A 23,351-nucleotide genomic window follows, 5' to 3' on the forward strand; every position below is an offset into this window, starting at 1 on the left:
CACACTGTATACCCAGTGCGCACCACGCACCACACACACACTGTATACACCGTACGCACCACACACACTCTGTATACGTCGTACCCACCACACACACACTGTTTACGCCGTATGCACCACACACGCACTGTATACACAGTACGCACAACGACAACACACTCTGTATACGCCGTTCGCACCACACACACACACACACAATGTATACGCCGTATGCACTACACATACACTTTGTATACATCATACTCACCACACACACACACTGTATACGCCGTACACACCATACACACACTATATATGCCGTACGCAACACACACACACACACTGTATACGCCGCACACACCACACACACACACTGTATACACCGTACGCACCCCCACACACTATATACGCCGTACATACACACTCTATACGCTGTACGCACCCCACACACACTGTATACGCCGTACGCAGCACACACACACTCAATACTCCGTACGCACAACACACACACTGTATACGATGTACGCACCACACACACACACACAGTATTCGCTGTATGCACCACACACACTATATATGCCGTACGCACAACCACACACACACTGTATACGCCGTATGCACCACACATACACTCTGTATACATCATACGCACCACACACACACACTGTATACACCGTACGCACCACACACTCACACACTGTATACGCCGTACACAACACACACACACTATATACGCCGTACGCAACACATACACACACTGTATACGCCGTACACACCACACACACACACTGTATACACCGTACGCACCCCCCCACACACTATATACCGCCGTACATACACCCTCTATACGCTGTACGCAGCAAACACACACTGTATACGCCGTACGCAGCACACACACACTCAATACTCCGTACGCACCACACACACACTGTATACGACATACGCACCACCACACACACACTCTGTATACGCTGTATGCACCACACACACACTATATATGCCATACGCACAACCACACACACACTGTATACGCCGTACACACCACATACACACACACACTGTATACGCCGTACGCACCACACACACACTGTATACGCCGTACGCAACACCACACACACTGTATACGCCGTACGCACCACACGCACACACACTGTACACACCTTACGCACCACCACACACACACTGTATACGCCGTACGCAACACACACACACTCTGTGTACGCCATACGTACGTTTTGTCCTTTTGTGGATACAATGTAAATTAAAGCACCTTTGTCATAAATTTCTCCATGCTATTAAAATGTTACCTTTACCTACTTTGCCTTCATTTTAACACAGGTTGAGGGGTGAGTGCACATAGGAAAGAGGACACACGGGAGGGAGACAGCTCAAATGAGAGAACACATGAGGGAAGAAGAAAGCACAGGGGTGGTGAGAGAGAGAGCAGACAAGGGGGTGAGCACATGTGACGCGCCCCCTGGGCCATGGGGTACTCGGTGCCGGGCCGGTCGTTGCTAGGGGAGATGTCCCAGTGGCGGTGACCCGGTCCGTGACCCAGGGCGGACGCATCTTGTCCCTCCTGCTGGTCTGGAGTAGTGTAGTGTTGGATGCAGGTGTTAGGGTACCGGGCAGTGCTCCTTCCTTACCTGAGCGTGAGATACCACACCTCTGGGTGAGATGCAGTACCTCTGTGCTGACTGAACCCGCAGGGGCGCCACATACCCCCCTGGTAAAACACAGCACATCCGCGGGCTGGAACAGAGTAAAAACAAGGTATTTCAGACTTACAAAATTTTTTTGAATGCATTCACATAGAAGATTATAAACAAAACTTTTCTTCCCTTTATGGGAGGCACACTTCTTAAACGTTACAGGTTACCATATAAAACTTTTTAAAGAACATAGTTTCTATCTTCACACATATAAAACATTTTTCAAGCAGATAAAACACTTCTCATATCAAACATTTTCAATCAAATACAGTGAAACTTACAGCTGAATGTCCTTTTCACTGGTTAGGTGCAATTTGAGCAACATGAGGGACCCGTCCGAAAACCCTCAACGTAGGCCCTGGGCATGGCTGCAGGGCATAGGTGATCCCGAAGTTGGACCAAGTCTTCGGCCACGCCAAACGGGTTTTTGTTCTGAGGTCAGTCTTATCATATAAAACCAATAAGGGGCACTTTAAGAAGTGCAACTATTTGCAGTAAAGTTTCTCGGTTATTCACCATCCATAACCTTAATGTCTCTATACCCTTATCGGGTAACAGGATAAACACACACACTTAAATGCTGCAGTACCCTTCCGGGTAACTATTTACAGTCTGTTAATTAAACAGTTCCTGGTTTCTGCAGGCTGACCCAGCCGGGTCATTAGCCTCGTACTGCGGGGGAATGTCCTTTCTCTCCTTCTCCACTCTGTACACCTGGAGGGAATACCACCCACGCTCTCCCTTGCGTCGGGTGAAGGTGACACGGTCACCAGGGTAGAGGTCTCGGCCGGGATGCCCCTGTTTGAGATGGGGCTCGACGTCCTGCCGATTTACAAAGATGTCCTGATCCGTCTGCGGCTCTCTGACGAAGCCCCACCCGGCGTCCATGTCGAACTTCACCACTATCCCCTCCAGACGGGGACTGGGTGTGGTTGATCTTGCCTTGCGGGCCCGGGTTTTGGCCGACATGTTCCGGGCCTCTATCTGCTTCCATCGCACCTGCCGGTCGTGCCGCTCCTTCTCTAGCTGCAGGAGCTCCCGTCTGCAGTACTCCTCCCTCCTGAGGGCCTGGGTCTGGGTCTCGCATAGGAACCCCATGAGGTCCCCCTCCCGGTTGTCCCACCAAAACTCCTCTCCTTCTTGGCAGGTAACCAGGGGTGCAGGTGCGGGTGTCAGAGGGAGTCTCTGCTGGTCCTCGAATTTGGCGGACCAGTCGTAGACAGGGCCTCCGTACACCCACTCGGGTGCGGGGGCAGGTGGCTCTGGTAGGGGGCCTAGGAGCAGGCGCCCAGGATCGGAGATTCCGCCAGGGAGCCCAGGAGCAGGTCAGCACTCTCAGCGCCCGGCACAGGGAGTCTCCTCTTACCTGCTCCCGCAGCCGCGCCTGTGCCATCCTCTGCCTCCTGGCTCTGTTCAGGCTCCTCTGGGGCTGGGGCACTGTTGGTGGAACGCAGTGCTGGCTGCTGCCGGGTCACAATCTTCCCCAGCAGCTCCTCCTTCCAGCTGGCGATGGCATCCTGCTGGGCCCTTTCCATCCTCCGGCCTAGCTCCTGGATCTCGGCATGGAGGAACTCGGTATCTGTGACGGGGTATGCAGCAGAGCAAGAAGAGACCACCGGACTAAGAACGATCCAATGGGATTTATTAAGGCAGGCAGCATACCAAATCAAAAATCCATGTTATTCCTAAGGTCCATAATAAGTCCACAATCACCGACGGTCGTGAGGTCTTGCCGCAGCTAAGAGCCCCCACACTTCTTCCTCCAGAGATCTCCCAACACAACACTGGTCACGCATAAGTCCATAGTCTTGGGCTACTGGGAACAGCCCAAGGGTAGGGGAGGAGAGGTTTCCCCCCTCCTAGTCGATGGTTTAATCCATGGCATGGCTCCGATGTGTCTATAAAGATGTGTACTGTGAGTTCTCCCCCTGCTTAAGAGAACAATGGGGAGTCCTCTAGCGATGTTGACACAAGCCCAAGTTAAATTATGGTTGAGGATCAAAGATCTGGGAAAGGGCATGGGTACTTACATCACATCATGACATTTTATACAGAAATGCAGGACAGGGAAAACTATGTACCATGACAATTCCTTCCCCTCCAATTTTGTGTACGTACGAGGGACCTCTACAGGTCGCTTGTTAAGTACACACAGGCAGGGCTGACCGGACTCAGGGCTCTTCCTGCCTGGACAGTCCATCTGCATTTTGGTGTTGGCTGCCTCTTCTATACTGTACTGTAAAGTTATAGGGCTGCAGAGCCAGGCTCCATCGTAGTAAGCGTCCATTGTCCCCAGAGGCTCTGTTCAGCCAAGTGAGGGGATTGTGATCAGTAACCACAGTGAATTCTCGTCCATACAGATACGGCTTTAGTTTCCGGAGGGCCCACACTATACCCAGACATTCTTTTTCCACAGTTGCATAGGCCACTTCCCGGTCCAGCAGTTTCCTGCTGAGGTAGGCGACGGGGTGCTCGTCCCCCGCTGCATTCACCTGGCTGAGTACAGCTCCCAATCCATAAGCAGAGGCGTCCGTCTGCACAATGAATCGCCTCTTGTAGTCCGGAGCAGCCAGAACAGGGTCGCAGACCATCCTTCAGCCGGTTAAAAGCCTTCTCACAGGCTGGAGTCCAGATTACCAGCCTGGGCATCGTTTTCTTGGTCAGGTCGGTAAGAGGCTTGGCCACAGTGCTAAAATGAGAAACAAATTTTCGGTAGTAGCTAGCAGTGCCCAAAAAAGCCATAACTTGTTTCTTAGTTTGGGGTACAGGCCAGTCTCTAATAGCCTGGACTTTTGCAGGTTCTGGACGGAGCTTCCCTCCCCCTACTCTATGCCCTAGGTACTGGACTTCACACATCCCCAATTGACATTTATCGGGTCGAATGGTTAGGCCGGCTGCAAGAATCTGGTCAAGAATAACGGCTACTTGATTCAGATGTTCCTCCTACGTCTGGCTGAAGATGGCGATATCATCTAAGCAGGCACAAGCAAAGTCCCCACATCCCCGGAGGATCTGATCTACCATTCTCTGGAAGGTTGCAGGGGCATTTTTCATTCCAAAAGGCATGCTTAGAAATTCATACAGACCAAAGGGGGTTATAAAAGCGGACCGTCCTCTCCCTTCCTCCGTCAGAGGAATTTGCCAGTATCCCTTACTGAGATCTAAGGTAGTGACATATCGGGATCCAGCCATTCGGTCTAGAAGTTCGTCAATACGGGGCATTGGGTAAGGATCACTGACAGTATGGTCATTAAGTCGTCTGTAGTCCACACAAAAGCGAGTACTCCCATCCTTCTTTGGTACTAACACCACAGGAGAGGCCCAAGGGCTATGAGAGGCCTGGATTACCCCCAGCTGTAACTTCTCCTCTAGTTCGTGCTGCATGGTGTTTCGAACTGATTCAGGTACCCGGTAAGGAGCCTGTTGTATGGGACGGATACCCTGAGTGTCTACATGATGTTGGGTGACGGTGGTTCGACCTGGTTGAGATGAGAAACCAGCCCGTCTCTGTTGAAGCACTCCCAGCATCTGGTCTTTCTTTAAGGGGTCCAGGTGATCTCCCAGAGGAACCTGTTCAACAGTGGACGGGGCTCTCGTGGCTTCCACGAGATCCGGTAGGGAGTCCTCTTCCTCGGGACCGTCTTCTGAAGCTAGCCGACAGCTTACTATCATTGGAAGGTTCCGGTCGTGGTATTCCTTAATCATATTCACATGGACAGTCTTTTGTCTTAGTCCCTGATCATCTAGAGCAAGAAGGTAATTGGTGTCATTTAGTTTCTTGAGAACCCGGAAGGGACCCTCCCACGTGGTCTGCAGTTTATTTTGTGGATGGGGAATAATCATTAAGACCGGTTGTCCTTCTACAAACTCCCGATAGCGTGCTTTATGGTCATACCAGGTCTTCTGTCGGGTTTGAGCCATATGCACATGACTCTGGGCGAAACTAGCAAGTTGAGCCAGGGTTTATCGCAGCTTTAGGACATAAGGGACAACAGGGGCTCCTGTATCTTCAACTTGCCCCACCCAGTATTCATTGAGCAGAGTTAAGGGTCCTCGGACCTTTCTTCCATAGAGGAGTTCAAAGGGGGAAAACCCGGTGGACTCCTGAGGAACTTCCAGATAGGCAAACAAGAAATGGGGTAGGTACTTCTCCCAGTCTGAATCTCTGTCCATGAAGGCCCTCAGCATATTCTTCAGAGTGCCGTTAAATCGTTCACAAAGTCCATTTGTTTGTGGATGATATGGTGTCGTTCGAATCGCTCGTACTCCACAGGTGCGCCACAGACACTGGACTAGCTCTGACATGAACTGGGAGCCTTGGTCCGACATGATCTCACTGGGAAATCCTACTCTGGTGAAAATGGTAACCAGGGCCTCGGCCACCTTGGCTGCAGAAATACTGGACAAGGCCACAGCTTCCGGATATCGGGTGGCGTAGTCCACAACAGTGAGAATGTACTGCTTTCCTGATCTACTTGGCTTAGCTAGAGGCCCAATGATATCGACAGCTACTCTTTGAAATGGCTCTTCTATGATAGGGAGTAGTTGCAGAGGGGCCTTTGGGTGATCTCTGGGTCGCCCTCTACGCTGACATATATCGCAAGTTCGGCAGAAATCCGCCACTGCCTGGGAAATCCCAGGCCAATAGAAGGTTTGAGTCATGCGTCTCTCGGTGCGGGTTTTGCCTTGATGGCCAGCAGTAGGGATATCATGAGCAAGGTGTAGTAGGGGAATCCTGTACTTCTGAGGAACAATCATCTGTTTGTAACAATCCAGGGCTTATCTGGGGAGGCAGCATTGATAACCCTATACAAAAGTCCATTTTCTCGGATAATCCTTTCCCTGTTCTCCCCTAACTGCCCTGTCTCAGCTCGTGCTCTAAAACTAGCTAGGGTGGGGTCAGTATCGACCTCTTGTCGAAACTGAACTCTATCCCAGGTATCACTCACATTGTCCCCACAAGAAGAATCACTCACCGGCGGTGTCGGCGGTTCTGGTGGCCTCACTTCCATGGATGAGGTGTATGCGTCCCCATCTGCTGCTCCCTTGGCTTGACTTCTGGTTACCGCACCGACGAAGTGGCAATGCAGATGTCCCACATCATTTCCTAAAAGAACGTCTGCGGGGAGGCCGCTCATCACACCGACCACGCATTGTTTGGCCCTAAAGCCATAATCCAGGGTCACACTCGCTCTTGGAATATATCTCTGGGTGCCTCCAGCCAATTCAATGGCAATCCCTGGTCCCTTTTGAATTGCTTCAGGTTGAAGTACGCGGGGATCGGCTATGGTGATAAAAGCCCCAGTGTCACGGAAGCCGACAACCTTTTGGCCATCCAGCACGACCTCCTGTAGATGTTTGTGCTGACGGTCAGAAGAACAGGTGGCTGGGGCTCGCACCCCATAGACTCCTGGTATGGGAGCCAGGATATCGGAGTCACTTGGCAAGTCGTCAGTGACTGAATCCAGCTCTTCTCCTGGTGAGGGTGTCTGTAGATAATGAACCGGCAAAGGCGGTCTGTAGCTGTCCTGCCTCCGAACACCTGGACATTGGAATTGCAGATGCCCAGGCTGCCCACATCTATAACATCTGCGCTCTGGGCCTTTGTTTGTAAGCTCACCACAGTCCAGTTCTTGTACTCTGAGGCTCTGGTTCCAGCAGTTGATGGGCCGTTGTCCTCCATTCCTTCTGCTCTGATCCCACCGCTGCCAACCAGTTTGTGATGGGGTATGCGGCAGAGCAAGAAGAGACCACCGGACTAAGAACGATCCAACGGGATTTATTAAGGCAGGCAGCATACCAAATCAAAAATCCATGTTATTCCTAAGGTCCATAATAAGTCCACAATCACCGACGGGCGTGAGGTCTTGCCGCAGCTAAGAGCCCCCACACTTCTTCCTCCAGAGATCTCCCAACACAACACTGGTCACGCATAAGTCCATTGTCTTGGGCTACCGGGAACAGCCCAAGGGTAGGGGAGGAGAGGTTTCCCCCCTCCTAGTCGATGGTTTAGTCCATGGCATGGCTCCGATGTGTCTATAAAGATGTGTACTGTGAGTTCTCCCCCTGCTTAAGAGAACAATGGGGAGTCCTCTAGAGGTGTTGACACAAGCCCAAGTTAAATTATGGTTAAATTATGGTTGAGGAACAAAGATCTGGGAAAGGGCATGGGTACTTACATCACATCATGACATTTTATACAGAAATGCAGGACAGGGAAAACTATGTACCATGACAGTATCCTCCAGGGATAACTTCGCCATTGCCTCCTCCAGGGTGAGAGGCACTTCTGGTCGCTGCAGCCATGGACGGGAGCTTGCTCCGGACTCTCCTCCTTGTTGACTGCCTGGTGCGGTTTGTCTAGACTGCTGGAGACTCCACCCTGTCTCCAAGCTTTCTTCTCCTCTCTCCCATTTCGGGTGCGGTTCCATGGCAGCTTGCTGTCGGACCCACCTTGGGGTGGCCCCACCAGCTTGATGGACACATCTACATACATGGTCACTGATGCTCGGGGCGGGCCCTGCATGCTCGGGGCGGGCCCTGCTTTTGGTGCCATTCTGGAACCCGGCCCACGATGGGAGGCGGTTTCTTGTTGTCTTTTGTCTCACACATTCAGTACAGAACACAGTCTCTAGGTGCACAATACCCGGTGATAATGGGTGGGTTCATATCCTGTTCGTGATGCCAAAGATGACGCGCCCCCTGGGCCGTGGGGTACTCAGTGCCGGGCCAGTCATTGCTAGGGGAGATGTCACAGTGGTGGTAACCCAGTCCGTGACCTAGGGCGGTCGTAAAAAGGGGAATATTTACAGGGGATTTATTGTTTTTATGTACAGTTTGTGACACCACCTGTGATATGTGGCTAAAGGGAGTCGCCGCTGCGGAGCAGGTCCTCTGGAGCTGGTGTGAATGCAGCAGAGTTGGTTTAGCTCTCCACAGGTAGAGCTTAGCTCCAGAGCAGTGTAGATGTTGCTGTTATGGTGTAGTGAAGAGGATGGCACAGATAATGATCACAGAGTCAGTAAGGTGCAGTCCTCAGGGTTTACTCACAGTTTCTTAGACTTCCAGTTTCCAGTACTAGTGTAACTTCCCACGGCGTCCTGTGCTTACTCAGGGAGGGGTTCAGCAAACTCCCAGGTCTCTCCGGTGTACGTAACGGGACCCCCTTCTGTGTATTCATTCTGGCCGTCTCCCTGCACCTCACACCCAGTGTCTCAGACCAGTGGCCTCGGACCTTGCCGGGCGATGTCTTCTCTGTCCCCTGGGTCCTCTAAGGCCACCTTTCTGGTGATTAGATGTGGCTTTTGGCTGCAGAACCTGAAATACTGCAGCCTCTGGTTTCCTAGTTGAGGCTTAAAGAACTCTGCTAGTTTAGGGACCGGTCCCCTCTGTGCGACCTGACCCCTCCACCTCCTGGTAGATTTGGGCATACGGGTGCCCTCCAGCACTACCCATACCCCTGGGGTCCCTTCCACGTTCCTGGAGCCTTTCTCCTGCTCCTCTCTTTCTCTTCAGTCTTGGGCCTCTCTGGCTAGGCCCTCCTCCTGAACAGAGCTCCTACAGAGCTTCTGCTCCCTCTACTTCTCCTCTCAGACTGATCTCCGGCTTTACTCCCTCTAGAATGTTCCACCCTCTTTTTATATCACTTCTTTCAATGCTCCCCTGATTTACTTCCTCCACCCACACCCACTACATGGTTCCCCCTACTTTGGTTCCCCCCACTCCAGCCAGGGACAGGGCTCAGCAGGGAAGCGACGCATCTTGCCCCTCCTGCTGGTCTGGAGCAGTGTAGTGTTGAATGCAGGTGTTAGGGTCCCGGGCAGTACTCCTTCCTTACCTGAGCATGAGATACCACACCTCTTGGTGAGATGCAGTACCTCTGTGGTGACTGAACCCGCAGGGGGGCCACACATGCGGTACACAGGTCAAAGAAGAGATCACATGAGAGAAGACAGCAGATGGGGGAGAGAGAAAGCGCACAGGGGAGGGAGACAGAGCACAGGGGGGAGACTGCTCAAATGGGACAGCACATGAGGGGAGAACACAGCACAGGAAGGCGAGAGACAGCAGACAAGGGAGATAGCACATGGGGTAGACAGGTTAAAGAAGAGAGCACAGACGGGAGAAGTCAGCACATGGGAGAAAGACAGAGTGGATAGGTGGGTGAGCACATGGGGTGGAGAGATTCTCAACGCTGCAAAGCCTGCCCCCATCGTGACACTACCGCCCTCCCGATGCGAAAGCATCGGACCTCCATCTAGTAAATACATATTTACTGAAGTGTGAAAGGATTACTGGAAAAGAACACAACTTACAGCTCAGTAAAAAGGCTAAAGTGTGGGCCTCTTCAACATCTGTATCAGGGCCCACCACATACTATATGCCAAAAATACCACTAGTAGCTTCTTTGCACTGTCAGGCACCATGTACCAGATACTGTACCCCTGCTACCAATGGCTATCAGAGATTAACAAATTTATTTGATCCAAATCAAATTTGTATCACATTTTAGGAAATGAGCTTGTCCTGGCAAATTAAAACTATAGGGCACACTTTTAGGTCAGGATAATCAACGACAGTTATGAAGCTCTATATCGACATGTGACCTCTTTGTATGTTCACTTCAGTCATTATATAATATTGAGAAAAATATGAAGAGTCCAGCCAGCGTGTATCACAATTAAGAACGTGTCTGAAACATGTTGGATTTTACAGTGACTTCTTTCTGCAACACTTTGCATATGGATTATGTTTTCTGATTTTTAAAAAATACATCTAAAATAAAACAGTGACGTTTTTAACTGTATTGGCTGGAATATTCACATTTGTCTCTACTGTTCACGCTTACAAGGAAGCTCCATTGATGCCATAGATCAAACTAATCTTACGCAATAGGTGAGTTGGTTTTACTTTGTTTCTTCATTATATAGAATTGTCCTTCGCTAGGTGTGTGTCACCCCAGGCCTGGATGCCACAAATATTAAAGGCTGTGTCTGAGAGCAGGAGGGAGGGTCCCTGGTCAGGGACCATTAGCATGCAGCACCTCCTGTCCCAGGCCAGTAGGGGGAGCAGGCTGCCCCTATAAAAGCTGGAACTGAGAGCAGGGTTAGAGAGACCAGGACCCACTTCTGAAGCATCCAGAAGGGTTCCCAGAGGAAAGGGACAGGTCAGCAGCAGCTGAGGAGTCCGGAAGGCAGAGGAGGAAGAGCAAGCCAGGGACAGAGGCGACGAGAGCCGGTCCTGGCTGAGAGAGAACTACACAAACGGACACTGGGGTCTGAGGCTGTCAGGGTTGCAAGCCCTACAGCAGAAAACCAACCCGCAAGGGATTTCAGGTTCCTTGGCCTAAGAAGCCTGGAGGCTCCGCCACACAGAGGGACCGATACAGCAAGGAGAAGCAACAGGTACCTAAGGCCCGAGTCGCAAGCCATACAGGCGTAGTACACGGCAAGCTCAGGGACGTGGGCTATCACACCACGAAAAGGGGGATAGTCAGCAAGGGCAGAGAGGGAACGGTAGGCCTACCCACTAACCCTGACCAGTGGGGCTCGCCCGAATGCTCTCAGACACCCAGGCCCAATCCTACCCTGTACTCCTGTTGGGTCATTAGTACTAACTACAATAAAGACCCTGGACTGTTTGAAGCAGACTCTGAACCCTTATTATTGCGGCCTGCACCATCACCCCCAGCATCCTATTACACTGCCCTGAGGCTACACTCTTCCCGTGGGGAGTTATCCTATCCCTGTGCTGCATATCAACATCAGCCTCAGCGGTCTGCCTTGCAGCGGCGGTCATCCCTGACCGCAATCCACGGGTGGCGTAGTCGGACATTCAAAACCCTACAAATAGACTGCCACAGCATTTTGTCTGACCACCCTGAGCCACGGGATCGGGTTGCCACTACTACCCCCAACATTGCACCGAAGCCCGGTTCTGGGTGCCCCACGGCCCAGGGGACGAGTCAGCTTTTGGCATAGTCGGCAGGATTGTGACCAACCCGCCACAAACGGGTATTGCGTGCATGAAAAAGACTGTACACTTACCTGAAAAAGAGGTTTCCCGCCATCCGGAGCCGTTTCCCGCCATCTTCGGCCATTTCCCTCCGTCCTCAGCCGTGTTACCGCCATCGGGTCCATCTTCGGGACGCCGCGCGGGAAGAAGAGGGGCGTGGACGTCCAAACCGTGTGAGACCTGAAGCCCCGCCCTACGCACCGACGCTGCGCAAGGTCCTGGAAGGAGTGAGAGCGACGCTGACGTCACAAGGACGCGACGCAAGGTCCTAGCCCGGAGCAGCACCAGTGGAGCCGCGGCCTACAGAAGAGGATTGTCGGAAGGTAGGCCACGGTTAACTAGGGGGGGAGGAAGATGACGGACGCGGAGGGACCTTCTACCACCAGCGTGGCTGCTGCAGCGGTGATGCCGTTCTCCATGCCCTACATCCCCGGAGCAGCCTGGCTGCCCCAATACTCAGGGGAATCCCATACGTTAACTGACTTTAAGGAAAGACTGCACAGTTTATTTAAAGTTTATCCCCTGACAGAAGAACAGAAAGTGAGCATTCTGACGGGGCAGCTAACCGGTGTTGCCCAGCGGGAAGTGAAATCATGGTCAGATGAGGAGAAAAGGACTGTAAAGGACTTTCTGACCCGGCTGCGGAGTACCTTTGACACCCGTACCTCAGCAGAAATCAAAATGCGGTTCTATGGCTGTAAGCAAAGCAGCGAGCCCAAGATAGTATCAGAGATTATGCCTTGAACCTGCAAGAAGCTCTGGGAGCAATAAAGCAAGCTGACCCTGGCAGTGTGCAGGACACTGATAAACTGTTGACTGACCAGTTCATAGAATGTCTGCTGTCCAGCGCCCATAGAACCCTACAGAACCCCGATCTGACTTTTGCGCAGTTCAAGGATCGGACCATCCGGGTGCTTTGAGAACCCGCACTGGGTGGCGCTGTAGCTTCCCGGTGCCCTGCCATCACTTACCACCAGGGGGCGGCACCCTACCTCGCAGACCTTGTGGGGGCTGATGCACAGGCCCTAAATCCATCCCAGCCTGAAAACCTGCACCATCAGGTCCAGGAGCTAACAAAGAGTGTGGCTGCACTGACCAGGACCGTACAGTCGTAGCAGGTGGAACCGTCAAGACCAATCAAGCTGACTTCCAGTCCAGAGGATGTCCCGTGGCGTCGACAGAGGAGGATCCCGTCGTTCAGAGGGAGGCCCGCCGACCGTTACACTGAGGATGGACCGCCGATTTGCCGCCGTTGCCGTCAGCCAGGACACATAGCAAGGTACTGTACTTTAAATGGGTCCGACCTGGGGCAGAGGGCCAACCCCCAGGCATAAGGTCATCAGGCCCGTCGAATTGGCGTGATAAGTACGTGGGGGGACGCCCGGTCTTACCTGTAGTGCTGGACGGTATCCCCATGAGTGCACTGCTGGACACCGGGTCCCAAGTGACTACCATCCCCTACGTACTTTTCAAGCGGTACTGGAGTGGCGCGGATATAACCCGATATCCAGACGATGACTTAAGCATCATCGCCAGCAATGGCCAACCCATGCAGCAGGTGGGGTTCAGAGAGATGACCATCAAGATTGGTAAGGTGGAACTGTCGGCACAGGGGGTGATCATTGTGGACATTGACCGTCGTGAAAGTCACCCTAAAATAACCGTGGGTACTAATGTGATTGAAAACTGTCTTTCAGAAGTAATTGTGATTTTGCAGCAGGTGGTGATGAATGCGAGCTCCAGCCAACAGAGGGTCCTCCAGAAAGAGATAAGAGCCCTGGTGAGACGGCAACAGGTAGAACTGTCTGGTGGTGAGATCGGTAGCGTGAGGATGAGTGACCCGTTCCCCATTGCCATGCCTCCCAAAAGTGAAATGATGATCTGGTGTCGGACTGCAATTGGGTTAAGAGGGAGAGACTACCAAGCCATGGTAGAACCCATGTACTCAGACAGCAGGCCTACCATTTTGACAGCCAGGGGGGTGGTTGATGTCCGCCATGGAAGGGTGCCCGTCCGGATCTTAAACATCGGGGAAAGGGGAGTACACTTGCCCCGGTACGCTACACTAGCCAAATTGTTTGCCGTCGAACACAATGCTATCAGGGTCGTGGAACCCTTGCCTCCATCTCCCCCGGTGGAGGGTAATGGCTCCCAGAAACACAAGGAGGACGGGTGCCAGAAACTCCATGTGGGTGCTGACTCCACTCCCTCGCACCAAAAACAAGGAGTCTACCGGGTGGTTCAGAAGTACAAGAGAATTTTTAGTAAGCACCCGCTAGACTTCGGCCGAGTAAAGGGAGTAGAACACCACATCCCCACGGGGAGCCACCCACCAATAAAAGAGAGACACAGACCTGTACCCCCTGCACATTATCAGAAAGCAAAGGGCATGCTGAGAGAAATGAAAGAAGCTTGGGTCATTAGAGATAGCTGTAGCCCCTGGGCAGCCCCCTTGGTTCTGGTAATGAAGAAAGACGGTTCCATGACAATGTGCGTGGACTATAGACAAATCAATCGTATCACCCACAAAGACGCGTACCCGTTACCTAGGATAGAGGAGTCTTTAGCAGCCCTAAAATCAGCTAACTTCTTCTCTACTTTGGACCTTACTAGCGGGTACTGGCAGGTTCCTGTGGCAGAGGTTGACAAGGAGAAGACCGCCTTCACCACCCCGATGGGATTGAGTGAATTCAACTGTATGCCCTTCGGGCTTTGCAACACACCAGGGACATTCCAGAGGCTGATGGAATGCTGTCTAGGGCACCGAAACTTCGAGACGGTCCTACTTTACCTGGCCGACGTGATCGTCTATTCGAAGACCTACGAGGACCATCTAAAACACCTGGCAGAGGTGTTTGAAGCCCTGGCAGGCTATGGCCTGAAGGTGAAACCATCAAAGTGTCACCTGTTGAAACCAAAGGTCCAGTACCTAGGGCACGTGGTGAGTGCAGAGGGAGTAGCCCCCGACCCCGACAAAGTTACAGCCATCAAGATCTGGCCAAGCCCCTCAAACATCAAAGAAGTGAGGCAGTTCCTCGGGTTGGTAGGCTACTACCGAAGGTTCATCCCCGGGTTCACTAAGATGGCAGCTCCAATGCAGGACCTCCTGATAGGTCAATCCAAATCCAGAAGTCAAAAGCCACCCTTCAAGTGGGATAAGCCGGAAGAGGAGTCCTTCCGCCAGTTGAAGATGGCCCTCACGGGGGATGAGATCCTGGCCTACCCTGATTATGGCCAGCCTTTTATCCTCCACACAGATGCCAGTAATGTGGGGCTGGGAGCCGTACTGTCACAAAACCAACAGGGCAGAGAAAGGGTGATCGCGTATGCCAGCCGGAAGCTGAGGCCCACTGAAAGAAACCCAGAGAATTACAGCTCCTTCAAGCTAGAATTCTTGGCAGTGGTGTGGGCCGTCACAGAACGGTTTAAGCATTACCTGGCCTCCGCAATGTTCACTGTGTACACGGACAACAACATGCTGACACACCTGGACAGTGCAAGACTAGGTGCCCTAGAACAGCGGTGGATGGCCCGGCTATCCAATTATGACTTCACCATCAAATACCGGGCAGGCAGAACCAACGCCAACGCAGACGCCCTATCAAGAATGCCCCACCTACCTGAAGGAGAAGAAGACTCAGAAGAGCTGGAGGAAGTAGAGCTCCCAGCGTTCCACCGGTGTGGGGCCACTCAGTATTCTCACCGGGTAAGAGACAAAGACCTAACCACCGTCATGTTCAACCCCTTACCCCACCACGGCTGGGCTGAAACGCAAGATAGTGACCTTGCAGTTCGCCTGATGAAAGACCTGTTAACCCAGGCAGACGCTAGCCCTGGCCCGGACGCTCCAGAGAAAGCCAAGCAGTTATGGAAGGAGAAAAGCAGGCTATTCCTCTACGAGGGCAAGCTGTGCAGAAGGCTTGTCAACCACCGGACGCACGAGCTGACCTGGCAGATAGTGGTCCCAAGGCGAGATGCAGCAATGGTCCTGGAGGCCTACCATGACAGAGCGGGACACTCCGGGTGGAAGAAACTGGAGTTCCTTCTGAGAGAGCGGTTCTACTGGATCGGTATGAGAGGGGCCATAGAGAAGTGGAGCAGGGACTGCGGCCCATGCCACCTCAGAAGGAAGGACCGTACCAGCCCGAAGACACTCTTGAGGCCCATCGTCACCAGGCAGCCTCTTGAGCTAGTAGCTCTGGACCATGTGAAGTTGGCTCCTAGCCGGTCCTGCTATGTCTATGCCCTCACAATTGTGGACCATTACTCCCGGTTCCTTGTGGTGGTTCCTGTTAAAGACCTGACAGCCCAAACAGTGGCCAGAGCATTCCAGCAACACTTCTGCTGTCCACACGGGTATCCGGAACAGGTCTTGACAGATCAAGGTCCAGCGTTTGAGGCTGATGTATTCCAGGAGTTCTGCAACCTCTATGGCTGTAGGAAGATTCGGACAACGCCTTACCACCCGCAAACCAACGGACTGTGTGAGAAAATAAATAATATCGTCATTGATCTCCTCAAGATGTTGCCCCTGGAAGAACGCAGCCTGTGGCCGGAGAAGCTGCCAGACCTGATAGACTTGTACAACCATATCCCAGTGAATGCTACCAACTGCACCCCGGCTTACCTGATGCGCGCAAGACCAGGTAAGCTACCTATAGACCTGGAGATGGGAGTCCTGACACCCGAGGACACCTCCCCAGACGCGGACTGGGATACGGAACGGCGGCTACCGTACAAGAAGGTACAGGAGAGTGTGGAGAGGAGTCTGGCTTAAGCGAGAGAAAGCAAGAGAGGCTCTTCAACCAACACGCCCCTGCTGGTCCCCTGGAACCTGGTGAGCAGGTCCTGAAGCGGAAGAGAAGGCTTCACAAGCTGGACGACCAGTGGGAGAGATACCCGTACACAGTACTGCAGTCCGACCACAACAACCCGAAGGTATGTGTGATTACCAAGGATGGAGGAGAAACCACTAGCACCGTCTCCAGAGACCACCTAAAATGGTGCCCCGAGCAGCTACAGAGTCCAAGTGAAGATCAAGATGACCTTGAACCCGCAGAGGACACGGAAGAAATGATCAGCACAGTACTCGGAGAGTTCCCCCGGACCTGGACTTGAATAAACAATGCCATAGTGGTACCCGTCCTACACTTCCTTCAGCCTACCCAGCAAGAGCCTACAGGAGAGCAGGAAGAACAAGAAGAACAAGCAGCCCCGGAGGCAGAAGAACCCATGCCAGCAGCCCAGGAGAGTCAACCCTCTGCTGACAGTGAGCCTGCCATGCCTGCGGTAAGCCAAAGAACCTGCAGACTACTGCCTGCCTTGCCTGTGAACCCAGCTAGTAGCTGTACCCTTAATACTAGTGGGGAAAGCCAGGTTAGACCACCACCAGACAGTCAACCCGGAGCACTAGGAGTCAAATGCCAGCTCGCTGGAGGATCTAAATGCACAATGTATATATTTAATGTTTTATGTTTGTACCCTGGTTATTAGTAATGTTTCTCCAGTTTTCCTAGATGCAATGGACTGAAAGGTTATGGACCATGTAGATAGTTGCACTTGGTGCCCTCTTTCGAAGACGACCACGGAAGAAAAACCTGTCCGGCGTGGCCTCCTTGTGGTCCAAAGTAGGTAGCTCAGCCTTGCCGCCACGCCTAAGGCCAGGAACTTGGGGTTTATAGGGACAGGTTCCCACATCGCTCAAAAACTTCGCCTTATGGGGTGAAATGGACACCCGGTCACGGATAATACTGTGATCCTCTTCTTTTGTTGGTGATATGGACACCCGGTCACAGACCACACTGTGACCTAAAGAACTCAATATGTGGTGGTGTTTGTTATTTCCTTCCCTGTTGTGTTTATGGTCATGCATTTATACCCTGTATTTGTGTTTCTTGTTTAGTCCCGGAGTACTAAAATTTACTAGGGGGGAATGTGTCACCCCAGGCCTGGATGCCCCAAATATTAAAGGCTGTGTCTGAGAGCAGGAGGGAGGTTCCCTGGTCAGGGACCATTAGCAAGCAGCACCTCCTGTCCCAGACCAGTAGGGGGAGCAGGCTGCCCCTATAAAAGCTGGAACTGAGGGCAGGGTTAGAGAGACCAGGACCCACTTCTGAAGCATCCAGAAGGGTTCCCAGAGGAAAGGGACAGGTCAGCAGCAGCTGAGGAGTCCGGGAGGCAGAGGAGGAACAGCAAGCCAGGGACAGAGGTGACCAGAGCTGGTCCTGGCTGAGAGAGAACTACACAACCGGACACTGGGGGCCGAGGCTGTCAGGGTTGCAAGCCCTGCAGTAGAAAACCAACCCACAAGGGATTTCAGGTTCCTTGGCCTAAGAAGCCTGGGGGCTCCGCCACACAGAGGGACCGGTACAGCAAGGAGAAGCAACAGGTACCTAAGGCCCGAGTCGCAAGCCATACAGGCGTAGTACACGGCCAGCTCAGGGACATGGGCTATCACACCACGAAAAGGGGGATAGTCAGCAAGGGCAGGAGGGAACGGTAGGCCTACCCACTGACCCTGACCAGTGGGGCTCGCCCGAATGCTCTCAGACACCCAGGCCCATTCCTACCCTGTACTCCTGTTGGGTCATTAGTACTAACTACAATAAAGACCCTGGACTGTTTGAAGCAGACTCTGAACCCTTATTATTGCGGCCTGCATCATCACCCCCAGCATCCTATTACACTGCCCTGAGGCTACACTATTCCCGTGGGGAGTTATCCTATCCCTGTGCTGCATATCAACATCAGCCTCAGCGGTCTGCCTTGCAGCGGCGGTCATCCCTGACCGCAATCCACGGGTGGCGTAGTCGGACATTCAAAACCCTACAAATAGACTGCCACAGCATTTGGTCTGAACACCCTGAGCCACGGGCTCGGGTTGCCACTACTACCCCCAACATTGCACCGAAGCCCGGTTCCGGGTGCCCCACGGCCCAGGGGGCGAGTCAGGTGATCTCAGCAGAGATACTTAAATGGATTGTTCAGTCTAAAACAGCAAGTATGCAGTCACTGTATGTGACTGCAGACTTGTGAATCCTCACATAGCGTGCACTTTGTGCTGTGAGAATTCTCCAATGTCAGCATCGGGAACAGCGGTCACGTGCCTGCAAGTGTGCAATATGCATGCTCCCAGGCAGAATCTAACTAGACTGTTTCCAGTGCGCTCAATGCAAGTGTATTGCGCGAACCTGGAAACAGTCTAGTCGGATTCTGGCGGTGTGTATGCATATCGCATACTTACTGTCATATGGCTGCCATTCCAGGCACTGACACCAAAGAATCCTCTCAGCATGCAGTGCACGCTATGTCAGGATTCACAAGTCTGCAGTCACATATGAACTACATCATTGGTTTTACCATATCGTGTACTGTAAAACGGGAAAAAAATTCAAAGTGCAGTGAAGTTGCAAAAAAATATATATTTTTTTTTTTCACCATGTTCACTAAATGCTAAAACTGACATGCCATTATGATTCTCCAGGTCATTACAAGTTTGCAGATATCAAACATGCATAGGTTCTTTTTTTATTTAAGTGGTGAAAAATAAATCCAAAATTTGTTTAAAAAAATGCTGCCATATTCCGAAACCCATAGCGTCTCCAATTTTTGGGCTCTGGGGCTGGGTTAGGGCTTATTTTTTGGGTGCTGAGCTGACGTTTTTATTGATACCATTTTGGGATAGATATGATGTTTTGATCGCCTGTTATTGCATTTTATTGCAATGTTGCGACGACCAAAAAGACGTAATTCTGGAGTTTCTCATTACGCCGTTTACCGATCAAATTAATTATTTTTATATTTTGATAGATCAGGCGATTCTGAATGTGGAATGTGGTGATACTACGGGGCGGCGCTCATAGCAGATCAGCAATGACAACCACAGGGGTCTCCTACAGACCCCGGATTGGCATGCCAACCCATTTATGCCCCACGATCATTTGACATGGGTGTCAATGGGCGGGTCTTATGACGCACTTATGGTAAGCATGAGTTAAATGCCGCTGTCAGAGATTGACAGTGGCATTTAACTAGTTCACAGGTGTCATGGGCCCCTAACAGCGGTGGGTGGATTTGAAATCCACCCGTGGCTGTTAGGGGCACAGTGGATTAGATCAGCTGTCATGTGCCTGAAAACATGCGGGCTCAGCTCTGAAGTCCGCATGGAATGCAGGGACGCGACCTATGACATACCTATACATAATAGGTCGTGAAGGGATTAAAGAGTGGAACGAACATTCAGCTAAAAGATATTCCGTGGACAAATCTTCATCTTTTGAGGTCAGCTTGTGAGCATGGGATGCCAAAACAGCTGTTGATGGAGGAGGCTCATTAGAGCCTGAAATATTTGGTCATTTTTTTGGTGACTAATATGTGCAGCATCTTGGGTGTGAGCTTCTGTCCACACCGCTGGACAATGAATATTTTGCAGTATGCTGGTCCGGCAGGAGGAAAATAAGCAGTAAATATTCAGGTTATGAACTAAGGCTCTCCATCATCACATGGGGTGACAACACCTGCTCATTTAGGAAAAACAAGCTGTACTGGAATATGAGCAAGACTAAAGCTTAAATCTTACCCCTTCTCCTCTCACTCATCTCTCTGGTAGCTAGGCTACTACCTCAAGTAGAACCTGGTCAATAGCACCATCATCATCCATAACTATTAGTGTTGAGTGAGCATGCTCGACACTGCTCGGTACTTGCCCGAGCATCTCACTACTCGGGATGTTCGACGAGCACCGAGCATTTCCGGGTTACTCGGGCGGGAGCTCGGGTCTCCGCCCTGCATATTTGGCGCTCTTTACAGAGCCAATGAACATGCAGGGATTGCCAGCCAGTCACTGTAATACCGCAGCCATGTTGGTTGTGGGCATTACAGTGATTGGCTGGCCGCACAGCGTCACCTCGAGTATTTATAACCGGGCACCACCATCTTGGACACAGTCGCTCCGCATCAGACAGTGTAGGGAGAGTGATGCTGAGCTAGGGAGAAATTTATACTGTGAAATAGGTAGTGTAGGGTCTCTAAAGCCTACAAAATCAAACAAACAGTCCTTCTTAGGACTAATATCCATCCCAGATATCAGGCAGGCAGGCAGGCTGTATAGGAGACACAGTGGTTATACCAACAAACATTGCATTACAGTCCTGAGTGCTGCTCAATTGCCCCAGGTCTCAGGGGCCAGGAAAAATCCTTTTTTTTTCATCTGAATGCTCTTTTTTTTCCTTAGTCAGACTGTACAAATACCCGTCTTATTAACCTTTTGGTATCCCACCCCCCCCAAAAAAAAATTGAGTGTGTCTGTGAGTGTTCATACACAAATATATCTGTTTAAAAGAGTCTGGTTTCGGCCAGATAACTAGAACTGTGGTTTTGCAGTTCCACAGTTCAAATCTCTGTATTATCCACTTTTTTGCCTTTTTTCCATAAAAAAAACTGTTTGAGTGTCTTGCTGACTGTTCAGACACAAATATATCTGTTTAAAAGATTCTGGTGTAGGCCAGAGAAATAGAACTGTGATTTTCCTCTTCCACGGTTCAAATGTGGGTGTAATCCACCTTTTTGCCTTTTTTACATAAAAAAAAAAACGTTTCAGTGTCTTGCTGACTGTTCAGTCACAAATATATCTGTTTAAAAGATTCTGGTGTGGGCCAAAGAAATAGAACTGTGGTTTTCCTCTTCCACGGTTCAAATCTGGATGTAATCAACCTTTTTGCATGAAAAAAAATTGTTTCAGTGTCTCGCTGACTGTTCAGACACAAATACATCTGTTTAAAAGATTCTGGTGTAGGCCAGAGAAATAGAACTGTGGTTTTCCTCTTCCACGGGTCAAATCTGGGTATAATCCACCTTTTTGCCTTTTTTACATAAAAAAAAACGTTTCACTGTCTCTCTGACTGTTCAGACACAAATATATCTGTTTAAAAGATTCTGGTGTGGGCCAGAGAAATAGAACTGTGGATTTCCTCTTCCACGGTTCAAATCTGGGTGTAATCCACCTTTTTGCATAAAAAAACAACATTTCAGTGTCTCGCTGACTGTTCAGACACAAAGATATCTGTTTTAGAGATTCTGGTGTTGGCCAGAGAACTAGAAATGTGGTTTTCCTCTTCCACAGTTCAAATCTGGGTGTAATCCACCTATTTGCATAAAAAAAAACGTTTCAGTGTCTCGCTGACTGTTCAGACACAAATATATCTGTTTAAAAGATTCTGGTGTAGGCCAGAGAAATAGAAATGTGGTTTTCATCTTCCATGGTTCAAATCTGGGTGTAATCCACCTTTTTGCCTAAAAAAAAACAGTTTGAGTGTCTCGCTGACTGTTCAGACACAAATATATCTGTTTAAAAGATTCTGGTGTAGGCCAGAGAAATAGAACTGTGGTTTTCCTCTTCCACGGATCAAATCTGGGTGTAATCCACCTTTTTGCCTTTTTTACATGAAAAAAAAACGTTTCAGTGTCTCGCTGACTGTTCAGACACAAATATATCTGTTTAAAAGATTCTGGTGTAGGCCAGAGAAATAGAATTGTGATTTTCCTCTTCCACGGTTCAAATGTGGGTGTAATCCACCTTTTTGCCTTTTTTACATAAAAAAAAAACGTTTCAGTGTCTTGCTGACTGTTCAGTCACAAATATATCTGTTTAAAAGATTCTGGTGTGGGCCAAAGAAATAGAACTGTGGTTTTCCTCTTCCACGGTTCAAATCTGGATATAATCAACCTTTTTGCATAAAAAAAAATTGTTTCAGTGTCTCGCTGACTGTTCAGACACAAATACATCTGTTTAAAAGATTCTGGTGTAAGCCAGAGAAATAGAACTGTGGTTTTCCTCTTCCACGGTTCAAATCTGGGTGTAATCCACCTTTTTGCCTTTTTTACATAAAAAAAAACGTTTCAGTGTCTCTCTGACTGTTCAGACACAAATATATCTGTTTAAAAGATTCTGGTGTAGGCCAGAGAAATAGAACTGTGGTTTTCCTCTTCCACGGTTCAAATCTGGGTGTAAACCACCTTTTTGCATAAAAAAACAACATTTCAGTGTCTCGCTGACTGTTCAGACACAAAGATTTCTGTTTTAGAGATTCTGGTGTAGGCCAGAGAACTAGAAATGTGGTTTTCCTTTTCCACAGTTCAAATCTGGGTGTAATCCACCTATTTGCATAAAAAAAAACGTTTCAGTGTCTCGCTGACTGTTCAGACACAAATATATCTGTTTAAAAGATTCTGGTGTAGGCCAGAGAAATAGAACTGTGGTTTTCATCTTCCATGGTTCAAATCTGGGTGTAATCCACCTTTTTGCATAAAAAAAAAAGTTTGAGTGTCTCGCTGACTGTTCAGACACAAATATATCTGTTTAAAAGATTCTGGTGTAGGCCAGAGAAATAGAACTGTGGTTTTCCTCTTCCACGGATCAAATCTGGGTGTAATCCACCTTTTTGCCTTTTTTACATGAAAAAAAAACGTTTCAGTGTCTCGCTGACTGTTCAGACACAAATAAATCTGTTTAAAAGTTTCTGGTGTAGGCCAGAGAAATAGATCTGTGGTTTTCTTCTTTCACGGTTCAAATCTGGGTGTAAACCACCTTTTTGCCTTTTTTACATAAAAAAAAAACATTTCAGTGTCTCACTGACTGTATAGACACAA

The sequence above is a fragment of the Phyllobates terribilis genome, unplaced genomic scaffold, assembly GCF_046119375.1.
Source record: "Phyllobates terribilis strain yellow unplaced genomic scaffold, ASM4611937v1 Scaffold_3__8_contigs__length_932513732, whole genome shotgun sequence".
NCBI classification, from domain to species: domain Eukaryota; kingdom Metazoa; phylum Chordata; class Amphibia; order Anura; family Dendrobatidae; genus Phyllobates; species Phyllobates terribilis.